The sequence below is a fragment of the Patella vulgata genome, chromosome 4 (assembly GCF_932274485.2).
Source record: "Patella vulgata chromosome 4, xgPatVulg1.2, whole genome shotgun sequence".
In the NCBI taxonomy this organism is placed as follows: Eukaryota; Metazoa; Mollusca; class Gastropoda; family Patellidae; genus Patella; species Patella vulgata.
Window position 1 is genome coordinate 82568712 of NC_065882.2, and position 22160 is coordinate 82590871.

General features: G+C 38.0%; 2 long non-coding RNA genes across 2 annotated transcripts; both read right to left on the minus strand.

Moving 5' to 3' along the window:
* Positions 1–1066: 1066 nt before the first annotated feature.
* LOC126817524 (uncharacterized) lies at positions 1067–9776 on the minus strand. The gene is made up of 7 exons (XR_007679040.2): positions 9651–9776; positions 7851–7947; positions 6472–6539; positions 5053–5178; positions 4066–4156; positions 2441–2619; positions 1067–1976 (listed from the first exon to the last, which is right to left on the minus strand). It is a non-coding gene; the product is annotated as an uncharacterized LOC126817524 (long non-coding RNA).
* A 4523-nt stretch (positions 9777–14299) lies between these two features.
* Positions 14300–21208, minus strand: LOC126818123 (uncharacterized). The gene is made up of 7 exons (XR_008787986.1): positions 21053–21208; positions 20097–20193; positions 18134–18210; positions 17166–17294; positions 16598–16688; positions 15490–15674; positions 14300–14460 (listed from the first exon to the last, which is right to left on the minus strand). It is a non-coding gene; the product is annotated as an uncharacterized LOC126818123 (long non-coding RNA).
* Positions 21209–22160: the final 952 nt, after the last annotated feature.

The window sequence follows — 22160 nt, forward strand, 5'->3', positions numbered from 1 at the left end:
AAATAGACCAGCGTCTTGAAAGCTGGATAAACAGCAAAAAACGGATGTTCTATTTCCTAAGTTCAGTATGGACAACCACCACCATGCACATCTGTCACACAAATATAGGGTTTGTTTAGAAGTGGCTAATATTGAAAATTATAGGTGGATAAACATCGAAACATACGCTCCTACCAATACCTCGTCGTCCCCTCTACCCCCTTGGGGTGTAGGGGGTGATAAGAGTAAATCCTTCGTATGGCCTGTGTGTCGTAAAAGGCGACAGAAGGAATCTCTGTAAGGTAGCAAAGTGTTTGCCGTGAGTTGCGATCTGTGTTGGTGGAGAGTGTAATCCTGGTAATTGGGTGGAGATTTGGCTTGTGTGCCTTTTCTCTTCAACACATTAATTAGGCACATACTTGGCTCTGAATGAAGTAATTTGAATTAAATTTTCAATATTTTCATTTTACATTATCTATTTTTGATGAGCTATTATAACAAGAATGGTCAGCTCTTTATCTAAATCTTACATAATGCATCTTTAATCCTATGTAGGTTATATTTCAACGTATGACACGCCTGTTTCTATATCTTCAATTAAAAACACTTATATGGATATACTACTTCTGAATTTTATTAACAGGCTACGTCTCGATACACATACAGATATCGTTATCAAGCAAATAATGATATTTAACAAACATGTGGTGCAATATTTAGATAACAATCGGAAACCATATAACAGATTAATCATTAATAAGGAATTAACAAGATGAGAGAAGTAATTAACTGACAACTTAAAGGACAATATTAGTGCCAGTCATTATCACATATGTGATAGAACTGGTTAAACACGTTCCAAATATTATTTTATCACAGAGATCACTGCTACGATAGATGAGTAATCAATGTTTCAACAATAGGAAGTGACGAACGCAAAAGGAAAACACGAGTTATCCCTCTATTATAACTGACTGAAGTGATGGGTGATAACAGATACATGGGCGAATTTGTGCTCACTAAAAATTCCTTCGAAGACCAAAAGTTGTTATATGAGACTGTAAGAGTATATCTGACAATTCAAAAAAGTAATTGAATGTCATTAGATAAGAGAACACGAGAAAAATAGAAACAGTCGTACATTCACGGGTGTTTATTCATTCTTTACTTATAAAAACATGGTAATGCACGGACTTTTTCTATTTTTCTTTCATGTTCTCTTATCTAGTGACAGTCAATTTTGTTTATGAATTGTCAGATATCCTTTCACAGTCCCATACAACAACTTTTGGTCTTCGAAGGAATTATTAGTGAGCAGAAATTCGCCCATGTATCTGTTATCACCCGTCAATTCAGTCAGTTATAATATAGGGATAACTCGTGTTTTCCCTTTCCGTTCGTCACTTCCTATTGTTGAAACATTGATTACTCATCTATCGTAGCAGTGATCTCTGTGATAAAATAATATTTGGAACGTGTTTAACCAGTTCTATCACATATGTGATAATGACTGGCACCAATATTGTCCTTTAATGGATAACATTCACTAGGTTTACAACTGCAACGTTTCAATGAGGATACTCTCACTGTTATCAAGCAATGATACAATGTAACAGTTTACAGAAGGTTATATACAAATAGTTAACAATCAACTAATTAACAGACGGAAGACATTCAAAGTTAAACAGCATACCATTAAAATCAATAAGAAACCCTTATATACAATATACAAGTGGATAACAATTACAAAGGATTAACCAGATGTAATGTATTGATAACAATTAGATAACAATGTATTGATATCTTTATTGATACAGTTATACCTTAGAATATACCCATAACATTGTTTTAAACGGAACTTGGATATATTCCTTATCATGGTGAGTGTCTATCAGATATTGTCGCACTCTTTCACTCTTCTTTTCTTGTTCATCCTTTGGCATCGAAGCTACTACACTCACCGATTGTGCATTCTTGATCAAATCATCTACAGATCCCTGAAAATACAAATTCAAAAAACAAGGTTCCGCTATTGGCTTTTGTATATTTACCGTAACACATACCCAAATAAATATTGGGAAATGTAAAATCTGACCATTTTAGCAGAATTGTGTAAAACAAGAGAAAGAAAATGGGGTTTAACGTCCACTCGATACAAACTAGCTGATTTGGTTCAATATTATTTCATTTATTTGCTTGCGCGTAGTCGTCTTTGCTAGTGTGAGGAAACATGAAAACCCGGCGAAAGTCAACGAGGTTGGGCAGACGACCCTACTCCTTGTCACGTACAAGCGGCGAATCGAAACCACGCCACTTGACTCAATGACAGACGTTATAATGCAACACGCATGCGTTAACCATTCCGCCATCCAACCCCCGTAATACAAGAGAACACTAAGCATGACTTGTTCATTGTCCGTATAAGCGATGATAACTAAAAGTTTAATGTATATACACTTACACCAAACTCGACACCAGGCAGTTCTAGAAGTTGTTGAAGTTTGAAACCAGAATAATTATCAATATCTTCCTTCCAGTTCAGTGTATAATGATTAGGCGATGGTGGTTGATCCTGTCTTATTATTTTAATGAAAGTATCCACCCATTCTACAGACGTGTCCTTCACATTCCATAGTAAAACTGGAATAACATACCAAATCACAAAACTTAATACACAAGAAGTAAATCTGTCTATTACAGGTCTATCTTTAGGCCTAAAATGTTATATAAACTATTAATTAGACATGTATTAACAAAACAAGACCATAATCAACTCTTAATGCCATCGCTAGCTTGCAACATTTACTGGATTTGAATACATTTTGTGCTGGATGATTTACGTCAAAATGGATGATAGAGATTTTGTTCTTTATCGTACCGACTTTAGTAATGATGATCGAGGCTTTTCCTAAAATTGAATCGCTTATATCTGGGTTCTGAGTGGAGCAATTTGACTGAAATTTTCAGCATATTCTCCTCACGTGCTCTATTTTTTAACTACTACAGTGAGAACTGTTAGCTCTTTATGTACGTTCCCATAATTCCCCATCTTCAATAGAAGGCTTGATCTCGCCTGAACTACGTACATCTTATCAAGCCCTTCACGTAATACCCCGCATATTTTAGCACTAATTTTGATTGGGTATAAGCCCAGCTTGTGATCCTATCAGATTCCTTCGTTAAAAATATGGTTACGATTATCAAGTATCGCGCTTCTAGCTAAAATGTCTACATGTGACAATCGAGTTGCAAAGTTCAAGGTTCGATCAATGTCAAGGTTGCTGGAAATCATGGTTGATCAACAAAGGCTGTAAACTTGTTTATTTCTTTTTCTATGGAGGCCGCCATTGTTTACAGTGTGTTATGTGCCACGACCCCTGATTGGACAATGCTAATTAGTCACGTATAAACACAACGAGCGCAAAAATTTGGGAATTGTTGAGTATTGAAGCAACGACTAGGTGTTGTAAAACTCGCGGTCGTTGCTTCAGGAACATGATAATTCCCCTTTAACGCAGTGGTTCTTAACTATTTCTGGTTCAAGCGGAAATATTTGAAAAACTGATGAAACCTATCTTTCAAAATTCAATAATAGCCCGAGAGCTGGGCTGGGGTGTGTAAACATCGACAATTGACCTTTGGTCACGTTTTGTTAGCAGTTAGGATCCATGCATTAATTAAAAAGTCAATCTGATTAAAACACAGATCTATATTTCGTTTCGTTTTTTATGCTTTCGATGGCCTCTACTACATGAAGATCTGGCCAATTGTAGTCGGAGGTCGCGTCAAAGGTCACACGAGCGGCTTTAGACCCTATGACGTCAGACCTTGATTAATCAATCAGCGTTGACGTTTCTAGTGGTTTACCCACGGTTCCGTGCATCGGACGCCAAGAACTCACTGCCAAAGACCGTTTCATTGGCTAATCCACCAGAACACGGGTTATATAACAACTCCTCCAGACCCTAGTGTAGTAAAGACAAGTAAAACGAATTTTGAACTATAAAGAACGAAACGAAATAGGATCCGTGTTTTAATCAGATTGTTAAAAAGTTAATATAAAGCACCACAGTCGCAGTCACTTACACAATTTTCCTTCTTGACACATAACTCGTTTAATTTCGTCCATACTTTCAGGTGTAGAAAACCAATGAAAGCATTGAGCACAGATAACTGCCTAAAATGTTAAAACATCATTATTAATATCATATGAGCACCGATAACTGCCCAAAATACTTATAAAAATTGATATTAGTATGTAGAAGTACTATAATAGTAGTTTTCTGTCATCAGCCAAGTGTTTATTTATACACAATAGCTGACAGTCTCTCTTCTAACATCCTAGCCAGCGTGTTGGCATTTGGCGCACGGCACGTGAGTACCATCTGGGCACCTTTATCTAGATGTTAATGAACAAACAAGGCCCCGTTACTAAATGTTATAAAATTTATGTGCTGTACGAAACAGTAAAGCAAACGAGAGTGAAATAAGAAAGGAGAGAGGGAGAGAAATGGGGTTTAACGTCCACTCGACACAAACTAGGTCATTTCGTGACTAACATATGGTTTAATTTTATTTCAATAATTCGCTTGCGCGTAGGGGTCTTTAGCAGTTGGAGGAAACCGGAGGACCCGGAGAAAACCCACGAGGCTGGACAGGCGAAAATAAGAAAGGACGTGAACCGAATACAGAAAAACTGATAAGGCACCCTATCATAAACCTGTCGGATCTGAATACTAAGGTCACCTGCAGATTTCACCATAGTCACGAGATGTAAGCAGGGTTAGGGCACGTGATTGTTGACAAGGATTGTGGGTTTGGGCTAGGGTTATCGGGAGGTGAGGGTTCTTTACAGAATCCCCCCCGCCCCAGAAAGCACGGGCAGTGGGTCTAACGTTTCTCAACCCTTACGAGAATCAAACACATGACGGCACCTATTCGCCCAGAAGTTGCCGGTCTAGAGCTCTACCACTGAGCTATCGCACAAACTTGACGAAATCTGCAGGAGGACTTAATAATTAGATCTATCCATCCTACTTTAAACATATTGAGGATTAGAACTTATTGATGTACTTTAACTGAATTATCTGGTAAAGGAATATCACTGGCTGTACATTGTATCTTTTTAATCGCAGGGCATTGTTGTTGGAGTGTTGCCAGAAATCCTTCCGATGGTTCTGTAGCCAAATAGGATTTATTCTGAAAATAAAATACAACTGGATTTAATTTTACTAATTCACACAGAGTTACTTGTTTGGAAAACCAGAAGTACAGAACTACACTATGGACCAGGTCCCTGTTTCTCGAAATCTTAACTAAAGATACAATCCAAATTTTAGTGAATACTTCAATTTTGATTGGCTAAGCACTTAAATCAACCTAATATTATCCAATCAAATTACAAAAATTTGGATTTTATCTTACTTAAAATTTCGTGAAACAGGCCCCAGGAAGAGAGCATGTCGTCATCTTGGAAGTGTAACTTCAGAGGTACAGGCATGTCAACCTTCATAAGAATCAAGGGGTTTAACGTCCTACTGTTCTACTCCAACTGGGCTAATGCAGACGGGTATACGCAATACAGTATGCTATGAAGGAAACTTTTCCCGGACAACGGCGCTTCGACCTACTCTTATATCGAATTCCAACTGTCAGGGGTATATTTTACGTGTACACGGGACCTCGGTTTTCGTCCCATCCGTACGACTAGAGTATACATTGTCCACTGCCAGGCCCTCGGTCCTGCACCACTGACAAGGAGGAACCACGCAGGAAAATCCCGATGAACTTTCACCGCGAACACACTGATCAAACACGGGACCTCGAGGGTAGCGAGCCAACGTCTTACTCACTGAGCCACCGTGGCTCCTCATGTCGATCACACTAGAATTGGCGGAGCCTTAGGCTTTTTTGGTAGAAGAGCGTCGCCCCCTAATCAGTAGCGCCTGGGGTCTATTTCCTTGTCCGAAAAGTTCCAAGCCAACAGCGAGGCTAATGTTCCCCGCCAAATTAGATGACACACATCTTTTAAGGCGCAAGCAGCAAATGCTCATTATTGAAGCAGAAATATGTTCAAATGAGTGACAGGCGCTTAACCTGAGTCGAAAATGCTCATTATCGAAAGTAGTCCAGGTATTGATGTAATGAATCAATACACCAAGTTTCATCACTCTGACTTAATTAGAAAAAAAGTTATCGTGTCCCAAAGCATCTACCAATCATCGAACCCAGCCAGGACAGTCATCTAATAAACACATGCACCGAGTTTGAACATTCTAGCTCAACTAGAAGCAGAGTTATTGTGTGACGGACGTACAGACAGGCAGGCAGACAGATGAACGACAAAACAGATGAACGAACAGGCACATTTTAATAGTCCCTGCTTTCTTAGAAAGGCGGGGGATAATAAACAGACAATTAAAGGATATCGACTTCGGATATTATATTATATTAATTATTTGTTATATAGTTTCATCTTTAAGTAAAATTCACCTTTAATTTTGGCCAAATCAGTTTTGTAAATTTTCCGGTTCCGGCACCCAGTTCCACCACATCATATTCTAAAAAAAAAACATCAGTTTATAAACAACAGCTGCACAACGCGTTCTCCCATTAGAGAATGGACCCTCCTTGACGGGTAATTACTTTAACTTAAAAGTTGTTTCACATATATACAGCCAAAAAAGTCATAATTAATCGTTAATGTGGCTGCTGCCAGGAATGCATGAGCACTTGGCACAGCGGACATAGCGGGGTACTCGATTGAACGTTCCGGAATTGAATTCTCTCAATCCCAAAAATAGTGACAATCGAGTGAAAAGGGTTATTTCAGGCTACAACGCATGCGTCGACTGAATTAGAAAATATCTTAACCAACCATGCAGCCGAAACATATTTGTTGTGTTTAATTACGTCACGATTCTACCCACGCCACCTCCGTGGCCGGGACTGGCAGAACTGTGACAGGACTGAATTCCGCGTCACTCGATTGCAATTCCGTCAATTCAGAGCGTTCTGTTAGTTTCTAAGAAATACAACCATTTTCGGTCTTGTATCTTATTCTAACAGGGGGTTTGGATGGCTGAATGGTTAGCACGTGCACGCTGTATCATAAAGTCTGTCATTGAGTCAACTGGCGTGGTTTCGATTCCCCGGTTGTACGTGACAAGGAGTAGAGTAGGGTCGCCTGTCCATCCTCGTGGGTTTTCTCCGGGTCCTCCGGTTTCCTCCCACTGCTAAAGACCCCTACGCGCAAGCGAATTATGAAATAAAATTGAACCATGTTAGTCCCGAAATGACCTAGCTTGTGTCGAGTGGACGTTAAACCTCTCTCTCTCTCTCTCTCTCTCTTCTCTCTCTCTCTCTCTCTCTCCTATTCTAACAACATCCAGTCTATCTTGTGTTTTTACCTTATGTACATTAAAGGCGGTAAGTCTCTAACTCAATATCACCCAGTCTTCGACATTGAAAATCAACAATGATGTTGTTATCTTACCGTGAAAAGATGGACTTCTGATTTCATTATTTAAGACAAAATGAAAGTTTTAAAATTGGCACAGAAATCGCGTGCAGGAATGCTTTCGAGCGCCATTTGTAAAGAAGCGACTCGATGAACGAGGTTAAACATACCCCACAGGAGAATACTAACGATGTAGACTGGAATAACCAGACGCCAAAGGCTGCCATTGAATTGAGACTCTTCGCGTATTTAATCGAACATAACTGGATAGAAATTAGAGTAAAAACAGAAACGATTGAATTTAAATCGGTTTAAATACATATGGGTTGTGATTTGTGTCCAATTCTTGGTGCCAAAGAGTAGCGATATAGCTCCTTAGAATGAAATCAAATAGAGTTTATATTATTGTTACCTATGTTACTTTGACTGTGTATATCTTCTATTTGTTGTGCGATAGTGTCTACAACTTTATCGGTATAAGATGGTCTGTTTTCATCATACAGCTTACCCTAGGATACAAAACAACACAAATTAATGGTGATTATATTTGTATATTATTGTTTAACAATCTGATTAAAATACAGATCTATATTTCGGTTTTTTATATTTTCGATAGCTTACACTACATAAAGATCTGACCAGTTGTAATGGAATGTCGCGTCAGGGGTCATACCAGCGGCCTTTGACCCTATGACGTCAGAATTGATTAATAAATCAGCGTTCAGCGTTGACGTTTCTAGGGGTTTATCCACAGTTCCGTGCAGAGCACGCCAAGAACTCGCCGTAACAGACCTTTCATTGGCTAATCCCTCACATCAACTAGAATTCCTGTTATATAACAACTCTTCCAGATCCTAGTGTTGTGAAGACACGTAAAACGAAATTTTGAACTATAAAAAAACCAAACGAAATAGGATCCGTGTTTTACTAGATTGATTGTTGAATTATTTTTAAGTGCTAAATTGCCATTTTAAATAATTGAGAAACGAATAAAGCACCTTAAATCACCTTAGATTAAGATTGTATTTTTACATACACATTTAGTATCGCCTCCAAGATGGCTATGCAAGTAAAGATGGCTATGCAAGGCTATGCCCACCGCCGCTAGCCAAGGGTAACGATTCGCTTCGCTTCACGATCGTAACCTTGGCTAGCTAGCGCAGATGGACCATGCCATAGATAGCACCTTATCCAAAAGGGAAACGTGGATGCTGACCAAATTTGATAAGGTCCTTTATGCCTTTCAGAATCTGACCTATATCACGTTGATAAGCTTTTCTGGATACGTAATATCTTTGGAACAGAAAGTACTAGAATGTTTAAAATCAAAAGAGTTTATCATCACAGCGATTCCAATGCTTCACAACTAATTTAAGAGATCAATGGGATTCATTCTTTGAGTCCTAATGCTTCACACAGAATTTTTAAAAAAATCTGTTACGGGCCGTTTGTATTGAGCGACCATGGCCACGATCACTTGATTGCTTAACTACAGTCGTGGTCGTTATCGCGGTCGCGTTCGCACTCCGTATAAATGGCCTTTTAGAAACTGAAGTCTGTATCCCATTCACAGTGGTTTCGGAAAAGGCGGGGGAGAGGGAGGGGAGAGAGATGGGGTGGATTGGTGTGTGGGTGTGACTCCGGAACGATAGAGTGTTTCTTCTCATTTGCTTCATACCACATGTGATCGTGCTCTGAGGGAGATCAAGCTCTGAGCCTGCACAGGGAAACCATGCTCTGAGCCCGACGGAGACCATGCTGAACAATCTCAAGGAACGTTCTCAGTCAACATCAATATTTATAGCTTAATGTAATCTGCCCCGACTGGGCAACTGGGCTAATACAGACGGGTATACACGATACAGTGTAGTATGCGAGAAATTTTGACCGGACAGCAGCGGAGGAATGATAGACTTCGTGATTTCACGGGTTAGGGTTTGGTTGAGTGCTAGACCTGTTTACATCTCGTGACATTTGACCAAATATGCAGCTGGCCTTAATATTTAGACCTAACCTACCCACCCCCAATAACAAAGGACACGGCTTTAAAATGTAGGACACAAAGAGATTAAATGGACACCTTGACACAGAACTCATCTCGACATTTTACACGCCTTAAGATAACTACTGAATATAGTATATAATCCAATCGTAACATCAGCATTACTTTATAGCTCGATAATTGTCATGACTCATGAGTATATCAACTTACCTGTGTAAATCCGGTTATAGCTGTTTCGTGTAAGGCCATTGTGGTATATGTTGAGATTATTACTTACACAAACCTTGCAGTAACTGTTCACTGTTTATTGACAAATCTACTCGTGACAAATTGAGCACAGTGTACCGTAGCATAAGGCCACAGATCACCAATGGTTTCCATTGACTTTAATGTTAATTCTCTTAGACCGGCTCTTACTTTTTCCCAAATTTTCGTTGGGTAGAACGCTTTCTACCCCCATGGAGCAACACGTGGCAACCTCTTGCTCAAAAGCACGTATTAGGTTTTCTGGAAGTACAGACTAGTAAACATGCAAGTTTCTGCCCTACATTTTAACCTAACCAACCTCTCAACTCTCCATATCCTTCCGCCTCAAAATCATGAATATTCACCAAAACCTGACAGAAAATGTATTTTTTAAACCCTTTTCTTCGATTCTACAGGAAAAGGTCAACAAAAATCGCAATGCAAAAGGAGGAAAAGGGAAAGGGAGAGAAAGACTTTCGCCCTACATTCGTAGGAATATTTGGTGAACTGTGTCTATAAGGTTGGCCCATCCCAATTTGATTCGAATGTGTCATGTTGTCTTCAGGGTATTCCATTTTGTAAATTTCTTCGTTCGTCGTTATGAAGCCTTGACATTTGCCACTGTTAAAATTATATGTATATTTACAGTTATAAGTATGGAAACAATACAGTGTGGGATTTTTCAGATCACGTGGTTTGTTAACATTTAAAACGATGTAAATGGACATGAATATGAGGCTTAAGTAACACTAAATTACACTGTAACCCGGGTATCATTTAATCTTGTGTATTGAGAACCAATTTCTTTCACATGCATTCAATATCAAATCTTTGTTTAACAATTTTTAAAAATCATTTAAAATCACCAAAAATCATCTAATTTGTACTTGTGTCCAGTTTAAAGTTGACTTACTAATTTTGATAATGAGTGTCCAATTTACAAATAAGTATTTAATTTTCTGACCACTGTTAAAAATATTTGACAGACAGTTACTACCATAGCGTCACAGTCGGCGTGTTGATTAGAGAGGAGGGGGAGATGGGGTTTAACGTCCACTCGACACAAACTAGGTCATTTCGGGACTAAAATATGGTTCAGTTTTAGCAGTAGCAGGAAACCGGGCGACCCGGAGAAAACCCACGAGGATGGATAGGCGACCCTACTCCTTGTCAAGTACAGGCGGAGAATCGAAACCATGCCACTTGACTCAATGGCAGACGCGCACGTGTTACCCATTCAGCCACCCAACCCCAGCGTGTTGATTAGACGAAACAGGTGAGATGCTGGGACGTGGCGCACATGAGTAACGTTATATAGTTGTTATTTAAATAGTATAACAAACGGGGTTGGAAATAAGAATGGCGTGGACGTAAAGCCATGTAGAGGAAGTCTGTGAAGGTACTCTTTTTTAAATATATTGCCTGATGCTAGGTTCCCACTATCACGATTCGTGCTACGATTGAAATCGTGGTTTTAATCGTGGAGTAATCGTGGTGATGCTATCAGGTCTTATCATATATTGAGGTCAGTCTTAGCAATCGTATTGATCGTATCGAACCGGATTTTATCCAATTAATATCCACGTAACTTTGTCAAAGTATTACAATGTTAGCAATATCTGCCAGTGTGGCGCTATGATTAATTATGAATTAACTTAAATTCCACGCTGTGTATAAAACGTCAATGATGAATTAACTCTGGAACGCTTTGTCGGTTTAACTATGTTTATATATCTTTATAATATCCATAATACAACGGTTATACACAAGAAACTGAATACAAAGCTATGACATTAAATATGGATTAAGACTAGTGCGAATTATAAATAGAAAATTTTTCCCTTAATTTTTTTATCCCCTCTTCCTGCATTTGGTTGACTTTTTGGTCTAGAATTGGAGAAAAGGGATCAAATTTGCAATTTCATAGCAGTTTTGGGTAATATTGATGATATTAGAGCGGAGGGATTGGGGGTGTAAAGTGTCTTTCTGCAGAGCAATCATTGTGTCGGAAGTGAGATTTTCACCCCAGTCAACTTCAAATCCCCGTAGCAAAAAATCTAAACGGTCAACCCCCTACAAAATTATGATGGGGAGATTGCCAAATGTGGTTTCCATTGTGCCTAGAAAGATTGGAACCAACGGAATGTTGAGCAAAGAGCTACAGCCTGTGATGTTACAGCCATTTAACAATGAAGTCAATGGGCAAATAATTGCTAGTCTGAGTCCATATAAGCTAAATATAAATTCCCTCCCTTAGCTTGTGTTTTGTAGCGTTATGCTCTTCTTTCTAAGTCTACATGGCGATCTCCCACGGCCGCTAAGCCGAGGCAGCTAAAGGTATGTTCTTCTTGGAGCCCTGCATGTTGTCTCTATCACAGCCTCTGAACGAGGAGGCTGTGGGCATGCCTTCTTCTAAGAACCCCTCATGATGTAGGTGTCGAGGCCTTAAGCCGAGTGGGCTGTGAGTATGTCCGCCTGATGTCTGAATAATGTCCTCCCTATAGGACCACTGAAAGATGTCTCCCTAGGAACACTAAATGATGTCCTCCCTATAGGAACACTGAATGATGTCTCCCTAGGAACACTGAATGATATCTGAAAGGCAAATTTAACCCCGCTTTAATGGAGCTTTCGGGAAAGGCAGAAACTTGATGGCCATTTATGCAGAAGATGCTAAAAGGATTACAAAACGTCGCAATGCCGACACTGTAGTTTTTGTTAAAGAAAAATTTCAAAACATCATACATTTCCTCATTGACAATGCCATATTTGAGGTTGGGGATCAGATAATACAGCAAACTATTGGTTTACCAATGTGAACTAACATACCAGATACCACGCTATATAGTGTTTTCTATTCACAGGCATTACGATTTTTGACAATATGTAACAATAAAGAACTATTTCTCTCCCGAATAAAATCTCTTTACTTTAAATGCACTGCCAAAGGCGGTACACAATTACGTATTTTAAAAGAAATTTCAAAACTTCCATCTCTTCAGCATACCAAGTTTGACATTTCTTATAAGTATATAACCGACTACATACTGGATAGTGATCCAATCTAAATTTTAATTTAGATTTTCTGTAGTTACCTAACCCTGTATGAATTACCTCCCTTATTTTTTATTCCTTTATAAATACACTTACATAGTATGATTTCTTTAGCATACCTGTTTTGCATTTTTTGTGTGGGGTATTATATTAATATATTATAAATTGTACAATTACATAACTTAATAATAATAATTCAGATTAGTCGCTAAAACTTATAGTTTTTATAAGCTTTTAACGTTATTTTATCAGGATTATCACCCTTATTATTGTGATTTTTTTTATCACCTTCTAGGATTTGACGTCATTCCCAAAATAACGTCGCCACTCAGTCAGCAGACGGCTGTCTCTCGAGACAGTCTACATTTCCTATTTTCTTCTTTGTATTCAGTTTTGTTTTTGTTTTGTTTTTGTGACGGATGGAACATGTGCCCTATATGTATTGAATACTGAAACGTTTCTTGACTATTTTTAGAGCATTTAGGTTTAGAATACTTTTTTTTATACATTTCACCGATGTGGTTACGTGTATAGTTGAATTTTACTACATATGCTTACATTCGTATTTCGTGTAGCATATAGCAGATCATGACTCATGTTGGCATTGCACAATGGTTTCTTTGGATTGTATTCCTGATTGTTTTCAAATTTGAGTGAAGTCTGTGTCACTACAAACTGTACAGTGCAGTGGACGCTTGCGGCTACCCACCGGATCCATTCACTTTTTTTGAATTGTCTGTCTGTTTGTGTTTTCCTGAGTATGATGTCTTGTCCGTGTATTTGTTTTTGTGTAAATTTTGTGTGGTGCAGTACCCCTGCACTTACTATTATATATAAACTATAGATACGTCATCCAATGTACGGGCAATGTATTTCCATTTTTCGGGCACAAACTACAGATATTAGAAAACATGAAGTTGTCTTCTGTTTTGTAAATTTCTATTGTTGTGTAATTGTGTAATTATTTAAAAATAAACAACCATCAAAGTTTTGTGAAAAATTCATTTTGGTTAAAAGATACATTATGGGAGAATAAATAAAGAACTGGCAGTTCTCATTATAATAGTTAAAAACTACATAATGTAAAAGGGAATTTACTGAAAATTTCAGTCAAATTGATCCACTCTGAACCGAGAATTTAGCGATTGAATTTTAGGCCTAGTCTCAATCATCATTAATAAAGTCGGTGCGATAACAAAACATAGACTAGATTACCCACTTTATGATTTCATCATCAATGAGCGTTGAGCAGCAGATCGGATTCTAATCCAGAAAATATCTCTGGCTAACTATGACATGGTGAGTTGATTATGGTCTGGATAAGTTAATTAATGTCTTATTAATAATTTATATAACAGAAATGAAATGAAATGGAGTTTAACGTCCTACTGTTCTGCTCCGACTGGGCTAATGAAGCCAGAATTTAGATACTATTTCAGGGCTAAAGAAAGACCTGTAATTAGCAGATTTAGCTCTTTCATAATGTATGTTTATTTGGGTTTAGTTGTTAAGACAGTGTTTTATTTTTTACGGTTTATTCCATCGTTTTCTTGTAACAAACCACGTGAAAGTAATTAGGAAAATTAACATAAGAACTGGTCGGGTGATATTTTTCTATTAAGTGTCCAATTTCCGAGAGAACTCTCGAATTCTCATCTGTTTCCATGGACTTTATAAAGCTGTATGTTGAAAACATATCCACCAAATATTTTACGGTTCCCTGTAATCGAAAGTAAACAATGGGTTAGTTTGCTAAATTACGGAAACTCAATGGCGTGTTTCTTTTACCAAGCTTAAAAAAACTCATGACGAGATTTCACAAGAAAGGGCTATACTCCGTGGGATGCCGGAATTGAATTGTCATCTTTCTTTTATCAAATTTAACTTAATTAAAGTTCCAAATGATGGTATGTTGAATTACAATTACACATATACGAACATTGGAATTCGATATAAGAGTAGGCCATAGTGCCGTTGTCTGCCGTCTGGGCAAACATTCCCTTATAGCACACTGTATGGCGTATGCCCGTCTTCATTAGTCCAGTTCGGAGCAGAACAGTGGGACGTTAAACTCCATTTCATTTCATTTCATTTAGTCGAAATGGGATTTAACGTCCTACTGTTCTGCTACGACTAGGCTAATGATGACAGGCACACGCCACTCAGTGTGCTATGGGGGAAATTCTTATGGCCTACTCTAATATCGAATTCCAACTGCCAGGGATTCTTTTCAAAGCACGCCAACGTGTAAACGGGACCTCGGTTTTTTTGTCCCATACGAACCATTAGATAGCTGTCCTTGTCAGTCCCTCCGTCCAGCACCATCGACAAGGGGAAAGGGAAATCACGCCGGGAAATACCGATAAACTTTCTCGGCCAACACCGGGAGCGAACCCACGACCTCTAGACTAGCCAGACAGCGTCTTACTAATTTTGCGAGAGAGAGAGAGAGAGAGAGAGATAGAGAGAGAGAGAGAGAAATGGGGTTTAACGTCCACTCGACACAAACTAGGTCATTTCGGGACTAACATATGGTTTAATTTTATTTCAATAATTCGCTTGCGCGTAGGGGTCGAAACTGGAGGACCCGGAGAAAACCCACGAGGTTGGACAGGCGACCCTACTCCTTGCCACGTACAACCGGGGATTCCACTTTGCGAAAGTGCCCCTCTGAAAGTAAATAGTTCCTTTGTGCTGAATGAGAGCGGAGATCAAACTTTATAGCGTCTTCGATAAAATGATATCTTACCCCAACTGAGTCATCGTCTAACTTTTTGTCTTCAATCAGTTTGAAATTATTAAATTCTTTGAAAACATCACTCCACGTACCATTAAACAGGTTAGCTGGTTGATTCCCTTTCATATTATTTGTAAGTAGCGTGAGTAGTTCTCTGACCCATGGCACATTTCCATCAGGCAGACTCCATACCAGAACTTAAAATATATATACAAGTTTGTTTGGGTTCCTTTTTCTTTAGTGTTTTTGCGTGTATGTTGTATGTGGTGGGTGTGGATGTTGATGGGTCTGGGGGGCGAATATAACTATTGATATATAGACCAAATACGAGCTAAAGATTTGCTGGGCTAATGTAATTAAAGAACAAAATACTCCTTACACGTTCGTCAATAACGCATAATGGCTATGATCTATTTGGGATTTCTTGTGTAGCATTGTCATATGTGTACCTACATCAGCATCAACCATTCCGAGAGTATCGCAAAATCTATGCATTTCTCTTATCAGTCACAATAAAGTCTTTAAAACGATGTACTATCGACAAGTATAGAAGTATGAAATCAAAATAATTTGAAATTGTTTTCTTTGTCCGCAATTACTTTTAAAGTAGGTTAAAGGTGTATTGTTTGGTTTGGGGCTTCGACAATTCTTTTTTTTTTGTATTTTGCATTCAGAAAACAAAACAGATAAACATCGGCGTTTGTAAGAGAGCTAGGTTCAGGTTGTATAGAAAATCGCGTACAAAATTTCTACTATGCTAGATGAGTAAACAGCGGCGCCCGATACTCTGAACCTTGATTCTTAAGTTGCGAATCCCCTTCCCATGGGAGTAGGGGTCCGACAAAACGTCGAAATTTAATTCGACTTTTGCGTACAACAATCAACTTTCGTGCATAAGTCGACCAACTTCAGATGTCGCTAAAACACTGCTTAAGAAGACCCCCGACTCTTCCTTCCTCCCTTAAAAGCACCCCCTTTACACATACTGTTTTCCATCAAGGAAGGATTTCTCGCAACAGCAATCCATTTTATTGGATTTTATTTTTCCATACCTAATAATTTATTGAACCTTAAAGCGTCCTATAATATCCTTTAGATAGTTTTAAAAAATAATATTTACCTAAAAGACCGTTTGGCGCCAGAACTCTATTAATTTCTGTTAAACTCTTTTTATTAGCAAACCAGTGGAAACATTGAGCACATATAAAAGCCTGAAAAATATGATTTTGTTTAAAATGGTTGTGTTCAACTGGCTTTATTCAATCTTCTATCCTGCCAGATTCCTGCATTGGCCCAGGAGGTACATGGGGATTTTCCGTCGCGGTTTCTCCTTGTCGGTGGTGCAGAGCAGACAACGTGTAGTCGTTCGTATGGGATGGAAAACCGAGGTTCCGTGTACACATTGGTGTGCACGCAAAATATTTCTTGGCAGTCTTCATTAGCCCAGTCGGAGCAGAACAGTAGGAAGTTAACTCCTATACATGGCGTATGTCCGTGTTCATTAACCCAGTATGGACAGAACAGTAGGAAGTTCTACTGTTCTGCTCCGACTGGGCTAATGAACGCGATCTGTGGTCTGAGCACACGCATGTACAGGATGGCGATGTACATACAAACAATTGTATAAATAGATATGAATAATGGTTTGAGTGCTTTAAAACAAGAAAATCATTCAATGAAGTACAAACTTTCACAGAATTATCTGGCAATGCGATATCATTTGCAGCACACTGCAGTGATTCCACACCAGGACTTTGTTCCTTCAACGTCTCCAGAAATTCCACTAATGGCTCAGTTACCAGGAACTTCTCTTGCTTCTAAAGAAAAATCATCATCTTTGTTTTAGACAAACCAGAAATAAACAAATCTTGATTAAATAATTAGAGATTTCAAACGTTTTAAACATTGGGGCCAACACAATTAAGGTTACCCATTGGCACGGGTGTCTGATTCTTTTTATCGATTGGGCATTTTACCGATGGACTTTTTTAACGGATATACTTTTTGCCGGATGGGCGGTTTACTAAGTGTATAGTAGTTGTGACCCATATTTAACATAACCCAGTATTTCGCCTTTCAATATTTTTCTTGGATTGTCGATATTGAAATATCATACGTATGTACTTAATAGTTTACATAACAATAACAATATTTACTATTTGATTTAATAAACAATAACAATACTTGTTATTTTAATTAATACACAATAAGAATACTTACTATTTTATTTAAAGCGAGAATTTCAAATTTTCTAAGAAAGTCAAAACGTAATTATTTCTATGTCTTTTGCTCAATAGGTTGTCAACTCACAATTATACGATCATAGGTGTCATTCTCACACTTAAAACTCATTTACACAGGAAATAATAACACAATTACCTCCCTTGTTTTCTATTCTCCACCATGGAGTAGCTTTTTTCAAACGATTGAAAATGAAGTTGAAAATGATATTTTTGCCAATTTCTCAACTGGCAATAGTGAATTATAGGATTAATAGGATTATTCTTTAACAATGTAGGGCTGTTTATGGATACCATCTATTTTCAGGCTTTATTTTAATAAATTTTAAAAATATAACTTAAAAATTTGAAATTTCCGCTTTAATAAATAATAACAATAATTATTATTTTACTTAATAAACAAAAACAATACTTACTATTTTACTTAACAGTTTTCTACTAAATTTACCAGTACCCGCTCCAAGTTCAACTATATCATACTTGATGGTATTTTCTGAAGTACAAAGAATAATAATTATATCACCTTTAACGAAGATAGTATAACCCTTAAGGGGCCACTGTCGTAAAAATAGTATAGTAATTTCCCATGCTTATTATTATAGCATATAATGCATGGAAATAATAATGTAAATCAAAATTTGAATTTTTACTAAAACTACAACTTGGTTCCGTTTGTGGTCGACCATATGTCTAAGTGAACAAATCTATAGCCAGAATTAAAATCTACGTCAAACGTTTGATCAATGAATAACGTGATAATACTAAAAACAGGTCAGGTGCATCTCTGTCAATTCGCTCGAGATGAGCCTTTGAATACAAGCATGGTAAATACGGTGTGTCCTCACTGTGCCCACTTTTGATTAATCCAATTAAGGTCTAATTAGGATTAGTGGATTAAGCGGATTAGGATTAGGTGTTATAGGTAATTAGATGGGGAAAAAAACCAAATATTTTATGTAAATACAAGTCAGGCGCACCTGTGTCTATTCGCTCGAGATGAGCCTTTGAAGTTGCTACAAAACCCCTGGTAAATACAAGTCAGTCGCATCTCTGTCCATTCGCTCGAGATGAACCATTGAAGTTACTACAAAACCCCTGGTAAATATTTCCATTTGTTTCTTGGGTGTTTTATCCAGTTAATGCTTTAACGTTATCACTCGTGTTGAGAAGCTAGATTTGAGTGTTCAACTGTTTATTGTAGTTGTATTGTCCAATACATTGTTATATGATATCGTGGACAGGTTGATTTAATTAAAGCAAGGTTTCTACTGTCGTGCGATGCGTTACGATAGAATTGTTCCTATTGATTCCACGATCTGGTACGTACAGATATGTTTGGATACGTTTTGATACGATCAAGAGGATTGCTACGACTAACATCGATAAGATCTGATAGGACCATCACCAGGCCCGTAACGGGGGGGGGGGGGCAGGGGGGGAGCCCCCTTGCAAAAAGTTTCGCCCCCCTCCCCCCGTGAAAAAATTGTCGACCATTAAAAAAATAGATATACAGGGTCAGTCAATTTTACAGCACCCCCGAGAACACTTCCCGCCCCCTTAGAGCTAGTTACGGCCCTGACCATCACGTTTACTCCATGATTTCAATCGTAGCACGAATTGTGATATAGGGAACTTATAGCATAATTTATTTAGATATGACGGCGTAATATCAAAAATAGAAAATGGGTTTAAACGGAGAAAAATACCCCCCAAAAACAATCTGTTGTATATCAAAACATCACTTAAAAAGGCTGTGTGAACGTGAAGGTAGGTGATCGTCTCCCTTTGTCATATTAAAAACAATTTAAAACAGGAGATCCAGCTGATTGATGTTTGATGTCATCAGTGCGGATAGAACAAAAACCGTGGTTACTTGTATTATAAGATTTCATTTGGTTTGTATGCTTTGTGGTCTAGCAAATCAGCTACAACCCTATATCTATACCAGTGATTCTCAACACAGGTGTGCCGCGACACACAGGTGTGCCGCGAGATCTTCTTAAGTGTGCTGCGGAATTTTGAACGGCACACTAAGAAAATGCGAAAAACCACATGATCCCAATTAAGCACTCACCGGTATCTACTGATAAGTTCATAGCTGTGCTTTTTATTTAGTTTGAGTCATTCTATGTGTCTATGACTAGTCTCTGTCTACGGTTGTATGCCATTTATGACTTGCCATTTTTTTATTTTGCAAAATTCAAATATTTTTCATATATATATTTAGCCAGGTGTGCGCTATTTTTTTCATATATATTTAGCCAGGTGTGCCGCTATTTTTCCATGTGCTCCAAGGTGTGCCGTCGGCATAAAATGGTTGAGAAACACTGATGTAGTAGCTGTTTCTAGTCTATCGGGCTATAATTTCTATGCACTAACCTTGCTGAGATGGTATTTCCACTTTTCTCACCATATCTAATACAAAGTCTACAGTCTCATCAGAATAGCCAGGCCTATAAGCCTCATATGCTGCTCCCTATAAACCACATCATTAGCTAGTAATTACGACATAATTAATTCGTAATTTCGAGATAATTTCAAGGTCACCATACAATAACATAATGCTAGGCCAACACCGTAATGTATTTTATGTTACAGAACAAAAATGAATATTGAAATTAATGCGACTGGTGATAGGTCGTAATCGATGCATTTATTTCTTGCCCTCGTTCATTATATGTTCTCATTAATTTCATTCATTGATAATATGTTCTCATTAATTTCATTAATTAATTATATGTTCTCATTAATTTCATTAATTAATTATATATTCTCATTAATTTCATTCATTAATAATATGTTCCCATTAATTTCATTCATTAATAATATGTTCCCATTAAATCCATGCTCTGGTTAAAATGTTCTTATTAAGACAAAACGACCTTAAAATTATCTCGTATTTACGAGGGATTATTATGTCGCAATCAGCATATTATTTTTTATTTATTGGCCCTACTGGTCTTGATTGACCCTACTGGTCTTGACTGACCCTACTGGTCTTGATTGACCCTTATTAATATCATTCACTCATGTCTTGGTCTCATTAATACCATGCTCTCATTATTTTCATGCTCTAATTACGACAGATAGCGATCAGATTAAAATTATCTCCTACCTCGTCTAATTATGTCGTAACTGCGAGATGATCATATCGTAATTGCGACATGTTTTTCAACAATTTATCTTGTTCATAACGAATTACAGAACCTGAGCTTGCCCAGTCAATATGCATCAATTTATGTGAATGAACACAGTAATTTAGATTATCACCACACCAATAAGTCGGGGTGTATTATTGTTTACAATATCACATGATGACTCACAATCTCTCCTACCTGTTGGTGGTAGCCCTTTCTTACAGTTTCAAGAATATCCATATTTTTGAAATAAAATGGGGATTAACTAACGTCTCAGTTTTCTTCACCATCGGAGCTAAGAAAGACGGAGAGACGCGTTCCTTATTCTGAAAAGTACATTTTGCTGGCCAGTCGCTAGAGGTTATCAGGAGTAAAGGTGACCAAACACGGTCACACCTGAATAGTAAGGCCATCCCCAGATTTCAACAAGGTCACGATATGTAAACAGGGCTAGGCCACGTGACTGTTGCCCATGATTGTGGAGTATGGATAGGGATTTAGAGTTAGGGTCAAGGTTAGCGCCAGTCCGATTTACATCTCGTGACCAGGGACGAAATCCGGAGGTGGCCGTAGTATGCTTGATAATGACTAGAGAAGCCTAGTGGAAACGTCGCTGAGTAATAAGCAGTAATTGTATTCCATAGAATTGTGATCTGTTTATATAACTGGCTGAAGTGAAGAGTGATAACAGATACACAGGCGAATGTCTGCTCACTAATAATTCCTTCGAAGGCCAAAAGTTGTTGTGTGAGACTATGGGAGGATATTTGATAATTCAAAAAAATAAATAAAATAATTGACTGTCAGGATATAAGGGAAAACGAGAAAAATAGACAAAGTCCGAACATTACCATGCTTTTATTAAGCAAAGCAAATGTTTGGATTTTAATTGGTCTTCGCTTTGTAAAACTTAATATTTAAAAAAAATTGTACTGGTGGATCCTTAGAGGAATGCAGGTGATTCAAGATCCACAATTGAGCGGAAACAGATCATAAGCTCCTGCTAGTTTTGTCACCTCGATCGCTAGCAATAACTTCAGGAGGATGAGAGGTCACGGACATGTCTTACTATTGGACAAATGTATAGGGCATTTACACTGATGTCAACAGGGCCCTTTTCTTAGCTACGGAGGCTCCTTTCTTGGTCTCAGGGCCTCGCACTGAAGTCACAGGGATCCTTGCACTTATTACGGGGCCCTTTTCTTGGAATGAGGCCCCTCCATTGGACTCGAGGCCTGTGCTCTTGGGGGTCAATATCAAATTTTCTAACAGAATTTAGTGTTTTCTTTCAGTTTTATTTTTGGAT